General features: G+C 38.3%; 1 protein-coding gene across 7 annotated transcripts in view; it reads right to left on the reverse strand.

The window, feature by feature from the left end:
• Positions 1-8,316, reverse strand: part of LOC116715817 (beta-1,3-galactosyltransferase 1-like) — a 147,611-nt gene that overhangs the window by 51,087 nt on the left and 88,208 nt on the right. The gene's annotated exons all lie outside the window — the stretch shown is intronic.

Genomic DNA, 8,316 nt, shown 5'->3' on the forward strand with positions numbered 1-8,316 from the left:
TGAAAGATGGAAATAAACGACTTCAGAAAAGTTGATCTAGGAAACTGTTTATGGACTATGAACAATAATCAGTTTTAATCTGTGCAAATCAGACAGAAATATTGACAGACTTGAGTCCCGGGCCAGTTGCTTAAAAAAAGGCTTTCGACTTAAACTGAGAACCTGAATTAAACTCGACTCTCAGGAAAAACCTTAGTGTCATCAAGCAGCATTTACACTGACTCTTGGCAGATACTCACATTCCTGTGTTATAGGGTCCACTTCATTTATTCATCAAGGACATTCGCAGACTGCAGGCTTGGTTCACGACAACAAATCCTTGTTTTACCACCAGAACAACAACCACATCTATGTCTCTACAACTGCAACTCCGCACTCAGTGTCTGGATGGTCCACATGGATGCAGTAATGGATTGGTGGTGGATGGCCACCACATCCCAACACGTCAGCAAAGAGGTGGTGGAGTCATTTTTTGGGCCGAAATCATGAGGAGAGAGAGAGAGGCTGGTCGGCCCCTTCAGAGTCCATGAAGGTGTGAAAATGACCTCAGCAAAGTATCTGGACTTTCTGACTGATCATTTTCTTTCATGGTTCAAAAAGAAGAGACGAACCTTCAGTAGCAAAATCATCTTCATCATGACAATGCACCATCTCATGCTGCAAGGAATACCACTGTATCATTGGCTGCTATGGGCATAAAAGGGGAGAAACTCATGGTGTGGTCACCATCCTCCTCTGACCTCTGACCTCAACCCTATTGAGAACCTTTGGAGTTTCCTCAAGCAGAAGATCTGAGGATGAAATGCAGTTCATATCAAACCAGCAGCTCTAGGAAGGTTTTCTGACATCCTGCAAAGAAATTCAAGCAGAAACTTTCCACAAACTCACAAGTTCAATGGATCAAGAATTGTGCTGTGATTTCAAAGAAGGTCCAATGTTAACATGGAACTCTGTCTGTTAAGATGTTTTTGATTGAAATAGCTTTTGATTTTAGTACATGTGACCACTTGATGCTGCACATTCAAAGAATGACTGTTTGGGCGCGCCGTGGTGGCGTAGGGAACAGCGCGACCCATGTTTGGAGGCCTTGAGTCCTCGATGCTGCCGTCTCGGGTTCGACTCCCGGACCCGACGACATTTGCTGCATGTCTTCCCCCCTCTGCTTCCCCGTTTCCTGTCAGCCTATTTTCATATAAGGGACACTAGAACCCACAAAAGACCCCCTGGAGGGGTAAAAAAAAAAAAAAAAAGTAAAAAGAATGACCGTTTGCAGTTCTTTATAATCCATAAAATGTTTAAAAAATCTGCTGTCCATAATAATTTGGAACAGTGCATTTTGAGTTTTTTATTTTTGAAAAAAAAAAAAAAATACTGTTCTCATGGGGAGCTTTGTTCAGTAAAATTTGATTTACACTGTAATAGTTCATGACTTGAAAATTATGATAAATTAGGTTCAAGATAATAACCTCGATTCAAAACCAAAGAGATAAATTTGATGTATTATTCTTATTATTACAAAAAACTGTGAATATTCTAAGTTGACTTAGACTTGGGGTGAAAGAGTTGAGATTCTCAGGTATGAAGTGAATGTAGAACTATTTCATATGAAGGGAAAAATTGCACAACGCCGCTGACAGGAAATTAAACCAGTTTTTAGACCTCATGACAAATATTACAGTCTCAAAATATATGCATGTGTACATTTAATCAGGTTCCGTTCAGAGTTATTTAACTTTCTTTTCTTGCACTCCAACCAGAGAGAAATCAGTGAGTAATGCTTTACACTCCAACGTTTTGTTTCCACTATTCAGTGAGCAGGTCTGCATTGTAACTTTCATTAAATAACTAATTAAAAACACCCATAATCAATGCTCCGAGTCTCCAGATCATCTTAGCATCGGCTTAATTACGGCTGATTGCGGTTTGTAGCAGAGCTCATTGCAACTTCATTTTAATTAACACAAGAATTGATAGATAAACTCACTGCAAGCATGTCAAGATCGAGAGGAAGCCATCTTGCCGTTCAGGCCCGCTGGTTCGGCGTGTGACAGCGGTTGCATTTTATGTTTTTAAATGAATCACTTGAACGGAGACAGGATTCATAATGCATACAAGCTGGAGGGCTCAGTCGCAAGAGAAGAAATGTTTGGATTCCTTCTAAAAGTTTGATCAGAAGATTAATCACACAAACATGAAGCAGTGCATTACTCAGAAATGTGAATAGTAGTTTGAAAGTCTAAATAAACTCTAGAGTTCTTTGCCATCAGAGGTCCTGAAGCTAATGCCTAATAATCAGACTGTGTATTTTGTTCTCAATATAAATACAGCTGTTCTGGAAAAGCAACATGTTCTTTACTAAAGTGAGACCACTGACCCAGCAATGATTGCTTTCTGATTGTTGGTTAAGATTCAGTTATAGGCAAGATACTACAAGACTGTCTATGTATGATTATGCATCATAATCTTTTTATACAAGTTAAATATAGCAGTGAAGGTTTTGTAAAGCTGAAATAAATAACCTGACTGATATGACATCAAGAATGAACCTCAAACAATATTGCATTTCCAGCTTCAACATACAAGTTACCAAATTAGTATTTTCATTTATGTCCTGAGTTGAATATGAACTGGTTCAATAACCAGGCTCAATTATGGCTTTGACCAGGCACACTGGGTTAGATAGCCTGATAATGGGCAGGATGATCTCTAACATGGATTAGAAACTTAGGATAAGCATGATTTCTATTTTTGGTTCAATTTTGAATTAAAAACTAGAACATAAAAGATAACCTCATACTGGTTGAATCAGACTTTCATGGACTAAAAAATGTTTTGTTTAAAACTAAAATTCCTCTTAATGTACCACCAGAAACAAACCAAAATTCTACTTAATGTACATTTTACTAAAACTTCAACTTTTATTTATTAAAACAGTAATAAAAACAGATCATGTTGAAGCATAACAGCAAGAAAATTCAGGTTATAGTTTGGCTATTTTCACTTCTGTGTGAACTTAGATAAAGTTCACACTTTACATGGCTAGCTGATAGCCACATAAGCTAGCTACTAGCTGGTTAAGTTTAGTAGCTGGCTTCATCTAGCTACTTAGCATGCTAGCTAAGTAGATAGCTTCATCGAGCTACTTAGCACTGTAGCTAAGTAGCTACAGTAGCACTTGCACTCAAAGTTCACTGTACTGCTATCAGTTTTCATAAAGAAGCAAGTAGTTTCTTAGCACCAAGCTTGATGAGTTACCAAAAAGTCAAAATGATTTTGTCTAAATATGTGTCAGTGTGCTAACTACTTCAGTTCACCAAAGATAAGCTGTGCTAAACTAGCTACTAGCTAGCCTGTGCTTAGCTAGCTGTGCTAAGCTAGCCGCTACTTAGCACAGGTTATATTTGGTGAACTGAAGTAGTTAGCACACTGACACATATTTAGACAAAATCATTTTGACTTCTTGGTAACTCATCAAGCTTGGTCACCGTTTTTGAGCTGCTTGTGGTTCGATCTCCTCGACTCACCATTCCAACAAGTTGAAGCAAACTTTTACAGAAACAACCCAGCAGGATGTAGTCTACGCTTTCCACTGCCGTGTGATTCTGGCAAAGTGCAAAACATTTTTCACAGGAAATGCAACAACTATGACACATGAAACTGAGTGCTGGTAGGGAAATCGTTCCTGGTGAAAGGTAGCGGTGAGAGTTTCATTGTATCATTTTAATGAGTCACGCTGTCAAGCTGGAGGAAGTGATGGGCCGGATGCCGTGTTCCCTCGCAGCTTTTACAGCCAGGAGTTAAGAATCTGCTGTTTAAAGTCAACACCGCTGCGATGCACGTCTATATCACACACCCTGAAACCCCTGTTGTTTTAGTGCTTTCAAAAAAAACTTTATGATCCATAAATCTGATGTATCGGCTGATATATGCAGCAGATGCTACAGAACTTGCAGTTATCCATCTCCTAAATGCCAAATAGTGCTTTCCGTCATCGAGTGCAGAGAGGAGCGTACCGACTAGTTCCCCCTCTATTCTCTCAGAAATACCTTACATGTGAGTTACATAGTGTTTTACAAATCCACTCCAAGTCAAACAATGAGGCAAATTTCATTAAATATTATAGGACTGGGAGAAACGGCACGTCTCAATATCTTCTAACACTCGTAATCCAATAAGTTCACTGTACGGCTATCAGTTTTCATAAAGGAGCGAGCCGGAGTGAGAACATCTTCCACACATCGGATTAGCAACGCATATAAAAGAAGCACCCTCTTCCACAGACATTAATTAGTGAAATGACTTTCCAAATATGCCTTTTGTTAAAGATCCAATCTGAAGCTATAATTCAGCCTGTTGCTTTATTGACTCTGAGTTCTTGGGTTTTTGTTGGCATTGAGGGTGGGGGGGATTATTTGTGCAAAGAGCTAATTTGAATCATTCTATTCAAGCAGTGTGTACATTTTATTATTCAGTACCAGGCCTCTCCTGGGTAATGGGACCTTTGGCGATAATTGTTTTTGAAGTTTCAACATTTTGCATGTGGTTTGAATTATGTAGTTTTAATCCTCCTGCTGCTCTGTTAGCTGGTTAGTTTGGGCATCTACTGTATATCCTGATATTTATGTACACGGCCAAAAAAGTAAGTATCTCATGTTTTAGGTGTTTATTTTCCACACAGCTCATCCTGAACATCACTAAGTAAAACACTATGGATTTCCTCTATGAACTCTGTGTTGAATATATTTGACTTTCAACCTTTAATATCACGTCTCGCTGCATAATTTTGCACAAGAACATCCAGCTAATAATTCCACTCTTGACCGTCGTCAGAGTCCTGCCCTAATATGGCATACAGAAGTTCCTCCTTAATTGGGTTGAAAGAAGAGCTTGTTTATGGATTTAGAAAATTTCCTTCAAAGTTTGGCATTAATAAATTTTAATATTCAAAAAGCTACGTTTATATGTTGAGCTTCACCTCTAACAGAGTAGCCGACGCCAGCTCTTTCCAAAGCCATCGATCAAAACTACTACAACTATTAGACTCAGAGTAAGGACAGGAAGAACGTCAATAGGACAGCCTTGGGAAAATGCCAATGACCTAAAGCGAAATAAAGATTTTCTTTAGTCACAAAGTTTACATAAGTCTGAATTTACCACCCACATAATATTGAGTGTCTTAAGTTTTATTGGTAAAACTGCTCTAACAAAAGAAGATTTCTTTCCATTTCCTGCAAAATGAGCATTGGAGAAAATTAGGTTATTGTCGGGGCAACAACTGCATTAGGATTTAATGTTTTGATGAATAACAGACTGGATCTGATGAAAAACCTTCCAGAACTAAAGTATCCAAACTAAAGTATGCTCTGCTGTTTCCATATCTGGTGACCTAAAACTGCATGTATGAATACAAGTCTGCATTGTCACCAGGAAATGGGGAAGATGGTAGTCGTTAAGCCCAGCCGCTATTGCTAAAGCTCAGCTAATGCTGACGCTAACTGCAGCTGCCATTAGTTCTGGGTGCCTATAAGATAACTTGTTCCGTCTGGATCATGATTGCCTGACTGTGTCAAAGCTCAAACACACTTTAATATTTGTATTAGTGGAACTAAAGGTGTTTTTGGAACTTATTTTGATGATCCAGTTGCTATTTTTGTCTTTAGTGGCTGAGCTGTTAATTCTGGATTACGCCAAATTGTGTGTTTCACCGCCATAAATTTTAATATTATAATATTGCTTTCTAATTTAGCAAATGATTCTTGAGACATTATTTTATTAAAATGTTCTATTTTTGTCTGGTTGTTTAAACACACACCGACTTTTAGAGCTAATTTAGCCTCATATTCCCAATTCCTTGTAACAAACTTTGCTTCTTAAATATATATTAGTATATATATATTCAACCTGAACTGTGATATCACTGCAATATATTTAGCTAGTGTTTGTTGTAATATTTTTTTCTTTAAGTTATTAGTTTTCATATTCTTCAAGTTAGCCTAGTCAAATAGTGTATTGGCTAAGATATTTTAACTGCACGGCAGTAATTTTTTAAATCCTTATTGTAAAGAGTAGTTTATGTTTATGCTGTGTATGTTTGCAACTAAAGGGGCCAAAGACAAGTACATGTCACATTTATGGATTTATTTTTATTTATTTTATTTATTACACAATGTGGGAAAAGTTCCAGAGGTCTGAAAGCCTGTGGCAGGAAGTGAAAACGGACCCGGCTTACGGCTGGGACAACAGGATGAGATGGAGGCCGTGAGTCACTCCTCACTTTTTAAATCTTTTACTCGGTTTTGTTGGCTCTCTCCTCTCTGTTGTTTACAGACTTCAAGATGAAACTTTAATGCTGTCCATGTGAGGAGTTGAAAGAGAATACAAGAAGTAAACATGCGGGAACAGGAAGTTACATGTTGGAGGTTCTTGGGAGACGGAAAACATTAGAATTAATATTATTTATATGTGCTTTTTTGTGCTTTTTTCCCCAAAAAGAAATCTATTGAGTCAATTTGGACCAAAATTATTATTTTTAACCTGTCTTTAGTTGCTGTAAATCCTCCATCTTCTCCTTTAGCAATCTTTTGGAGTTTGGTCAAACATTTCTTCATATTAGTAATTGCAGGTTTTTGAGCAGGTGACTGAAAACATCTAGTTCTAGATTCACATGAATACTTGAAATATTCAACATGGAAGACGTGCAGCGAACACGGTCGATCTGGACGCACACCTGACTGCACAGCGAACGAGCGGAGCAGCTCATAACGTTCAATACTTTTACAGCCTGAAATAATCAGCAGAGACAATGCAGAGCCCATTTTCCAGAAGCTGCGCCACTGATAATGGTTTCTAAAGCAAGACCAATTAGCAAGACCCATCAAGCTGTGCTGCTGAGAGTCCTCGTTTAGATTTAATTACATGATAGAAGTACAGGCTGCCAGCGAGAGGGTGAGCAAAAAAATAACTGTTTATCAAACACTGTCCTGGTTCTGAATGCCTTGGTTAATGTGTCACTTTCCTTACTCTGCCACTGGAAAGAAAAAAAAGACTTATTTTAAAAGCTGCATTTGCATAAATTTGCATAAAAAGTTATTTGATTAATTTTAACGCCACACAGACAATGATGGTAGGAACTTGGTTTAAAGTTTGTCCTCTTTCTTTGCTTTAACACTGCCACTAGTTTGGCTAGTTTGCATGTCAACTGGGGTTGTCAACGTTAACACACTGTAGATTAATCACATTCCCTATTAGGGGCCTGCCATGCAATGCATAGGGATGTAAATCCCTATGCATTGCATGGCAGGCCCCTATTGTTCTACACCTCAAAATAACTGCCGCTTCCTACTACCATTAATGCGGCTCGTACCGCTGCGTGGCCCCTCACAATATATATGTCAAAACGTGCGGCTCAATCCCGTGAGGGGAGCTATTACTTTTGTTGGCATTTCGAGTAACTGTGGCAACATAATTAACAAAAAACGAGCCAAATTTAACTCAAAACAAAAGTCTAACTGACACAAAACAGTGTCAGTTAGACTCAAAATAGACAGAATTTAGTCTGCCTCTCTGAGCTGCTCTTTAGAACCACAGTGATGGCAGAACGTCAGAACTACAGACATGGTGGAACAACTGCTATAAACTCATTGCATCTCTGACTGGTGCTGTTTATGTTATATCTTATACACAGAACCAAAAGTTTCCCAACTTTGGTTGACAGATCTATGACATATATCTATGTCATAGAAGATGTCATAGCAACAATGAGCTCACTGTAGTTCTGGGGGAATGTCTTGCTTCTGATCGTTGCTATGGAAACGGTCAGGTCAGTTCTGCATGACTCAAACTATTAACCCTCTGCAACTGCGTCACTTAATCATTTGAGGCGAATGATTAATCATGACGGATGTTGGAAGTTTATATTTCAGGAGGCTGGAGGTTAAAACAGGGATTTTAATAGTTAACTAGAAAATTCCTGAAGAAATTTAACCGGGGCCTGCCAAAGTGTGCCCGTCGGTTTGGACCCAGCGTTCTGATGCTACAAATTAGCATCAATGCTAAAGAAAGCTGCAATCATATGAATACAATGACAAGAATGTTTACTAACATTGACTTGCACCATTCAGTATGATAAAGTAAGTGTATCAGCTAAAATTAGCAAAAATGCTAATGTTAGCGTGATTGCTGTCAGTAGCATGTGGGACATCACTGGGATGTTTTCTATAATGGTATTACTCCATTCAGTAGACTAAACATGGCTAATAAGTCAAATAAATAGCTAGTAGCTTATATAAGCTAAAATGCTAATGCTAATGAACTGCC

The sequence above is a fragment of the Xiphophorus hellerii genome, chromosome 24 (genome assembly GCF_003331165.1).
Source record: "Xiphophorus hellerii strain 12219 chromosome 24, Xiphophorus_hellerii-4.1, whole genome shotgun sequence".
NCBI lineage: Eukaryota > Metazoa > Chordata > Actinopteri > Cyprinodontiformes > Poeciliidae > Xiphophorus > Xiphophorus hellerii.